Source organism: Belonocnema kinseyi, chromosome 8, assembly GCF_010883055.1.
Source record: "Belonocnema kinseyi isolate 2016_QV_RU_SX_M_011 chromosome 8, B_treatae_v1, whole genome shotgun sequence".
In the NCBI taxonomy this organism is placed as follows: domain Eukaryota; kingdom Metazoa; phylum Arthropoda; class Insecta; order Hymenoptera; family Cynipidae; genus Belonocnema; species Belonocnema kinseyi.
In genome coordinates, this window is record NC_046664.1 from 138,465,398 (window position 1) to 138,468,826 (window position 3,429).

Sequence of the window (3,429 nt, forward strand, 5' to 3'; positions counted from 1 at the left end):
CTAAATTATAATCGGCAGGTCTAAATACGTTTGAAATATAACGTTTTTGCAGCCTAAACAGTGTACACTCAAATCTTGCTATAACGACCTTCGATATAACGATCGCTTGCTACAACAATTGCACTGTCTCGCGCTACAACGAGCAGAATGTCTCGCCCTTCATCCCCACTATTTCGCCGGGTGAGCTCGCGCAAATTTCAATCAATAATCTCTCTTTGAATAAATTGATTTTTGAAATATAAACAAGTTTGCGTTCAAAGCGATAAATTTCCTATTTTCAATCATTTTTACACAAAACTACAATGCAATTTTAATTAGATAATACATAACAGTACACAACTAAACATAGTATCATACATATTAAATACATTAAAAATCACAATACTTTTGAATATCACACTTTTATTACTTAAAAGTTTATTATTAAACCTTATAAATACTGAACCGGACACATTTTTCCATTGAATTTTTCCTCTGAAAATATCAAACATACTTATATTTCATCAAAAATTGAAACGAAGATATATAAATTTTTGTGAAAATTGAAAAGAAATATATTTTTTTGAAAGTAAAATAAGCACAGTTTCCCAAATATTGAAAAAACTTGTAAGTTATACGTAATATCAATTCTTAAATCGTACACTAGTGCTCTGTTGCGCCAAATCATATTTTCAAATCTAAATATTGCTTTACATTTTGTAATGAGAAAATACAAGTCTGCGATATAAAGCTTACAAATATTAAGAAGTCTGTAAAAATAAATTTATACTTTAAATTAAATTTAAGGTTAACGATAATTTTAATGACATTTTAAAATAATCAAATATTTATTTTGACATGCACTTTAATTGGAATTATATATGTACTTACTTGATGTATGGTCTCATCCACGATTTGGTATCACTTAGAATTGATTATAATACAAATTAAGAATCCCGACTACAAAATGACAACTAAATAAAATGAATACATGCTAAAGAAGAACGACATACGATCACATGACTTAAACTCGTACATCTTACTACGCATAGCATCAGACACAGATGTTCTCACACATATTAAATGTCCCATTAGTACAAATAAAATTTCGCAGTATAATTTGATGGCGTCCTTAAGAATATTTTGGAAATATACCAGGAACCAGCCACTACAGCAGTAGAATGTCGGTAAGGTAGGTTTCTATCGTTTGGTTTTTGTGATCTCTGAACTAAATTATTTAGCTAGAAAGCCATATATTATCCTCTATTTCTATAAGCTATATTAGTATTTTTAAAAATTTTTTTCATATCACTAAATTTTGATTTAAGAATTCCAGAAAGTAGATGTTCATGTCAACACTGTACCATTTTTTCCTATGTTTGATTCACAGTTTCCTTACACTACACTTTAACACCGCTGAATGTATTCTTATCATTCATGCTACTTTATTGCAAGTAAGTAAATTCTAACAAGAGCTTTCAAATTATGCGTTCATCTTAAAACAGTTCATTCAATACAAAGAGGCTACCTGGTATTAATTCTAAATCTGTTACAGTAACCCACTGTTTTTGAAAGGATCACTTAAGAATCTGTTGGCATTGTTCCAGATTCATGCAAACATTTTTATATGATGTAATTCATTTAGATGAGACATGCTGTGAGAATTGTAACTGGTTCAGAGTCGCTCAATCGCAAACCCTTCTATCATCTTCCAAATGTTAGAAAATTAATTTTGATTTGAAATATTTGTTGATACATACCTCTCGCTCCATCTCTCTTTCTCCCTAAACTATACATGCTGCATATCATTTACCATCTTTGTCTAATATATCCCCTCTTTGTCGAAATATTCTGTAGAGTTATAAATTACAATATAAACACCTGTACGCGTTTAAAATATAATTTTTTTGTAGCATACATCTGTGGATAAATAAGACATGCGACCTCCGCTCGAATATCGTTGCATGACATGAGAAGCGATAAGCGCCGGGCAGTGTACTCTTGACATTTATTTAACATCCATGAAAGATGTGAATTTAAATTCATGCTGTCTATAATCTCTCTCTCGAGTCTCGAAATTGTTTTTAGTATCTTGTTACATATACCTCGCCCAGAGGTTAATGAACCTAGCATATGGTAAAAGAATGAATACGAAAGCGAACGATTGCGAGCTGTAAAAGAAGTGATCCGTCTACAGAACGATAGCATAGGAAAATGAAATGTGTGCAGCCTCAGACTGCCGATGCGTGAATGCGTCTGCGAACTTAAACTTGTGTGGCTGTTATCTCTAGTCCTCGTTCACTCGTTACTTGATACCAGAATAAAGCGAAAAGGATCTCGCAGTATATGATACCATAATTGCAGAATTTTCATGATTTATGCATTAAATAATTAGTCAAAACAGGATGCCATGCATAACCCTCATAACAAATGTCACCCAGGATCATTTAAGAATGTTCTGAAGTCAACCACGTACACACAATATGATTCTTAACTAGAAAGGAGCAATAAATCATCCTTGTTTCTCTCACAATAACATTCAACCTGTTTACGTAAATTTAGCTACAGACTATTGCGCAATCGTGACGTCATCAAGACCCTTCGATAAAGATCTTAAATCTTAGTATGGACACGAACCCTTTTTCCCAGAGAATTTAGCACGGACACGAACCACTACAGGTCGAAGCTTCGCGATGTCGGTAAGGTAGGAATCGCGAGCCAGAACCCGCCCTACACATCTACTTAACACATTGTTCATTCTTGAAATAGCCTTCAGACTTTAGAGATTTCCAAAGCTACAAATGCTATTTGTAAAAACATATAAAAAAAATAATAATAACAATAATATTGAGTTTTATTCAGGAACATCGTACCTTGGTTAGCGTACACCGCAGAGAGGATTATTCCTAATTTGGCAGCTTGAACATCGTTCACTAGGAATTGAGGTTTAAAAATGGCAGCCTAGACAGCGTACGCCAAGATAAGTTGGCGAGAGATAGCAGAGAGGGTGGCGTAACAAAAAAAATCAAGCAACTTTTCGGAGCCTAGGTGGCGTTCCCGAAAACAAAATCAAAATTGTTCCTTGAACCGAGGTGGCGTACCCGTGCTAATATTACGGCAGTTGGAATACTGTACACCGTATGTGTATTTAAACAAAAAAGATACCTTGGTTACTCGTCGAGGTGTGCAACTCCTTCGCTTGCAGTGCAGTAGCGCTGAAGTGAAATCGACCTGGCAAGAGACCGTTCGAACGGTTTATTGGCAGCTGACCCGCTGGTATGGATCTAATGCCAGTCAACCTTCTTAAACACGTTTCAATTGAGATTACTTACGAGAAAAGCATTCGACGCTTTCTAGTGGTAATTGCCTGTACTAGTCAACCCTCGCCTACCTCACCTTACTCATGTTCATATACAAGGTCATCAAAATGTATCGGACACCCCCCCCCCC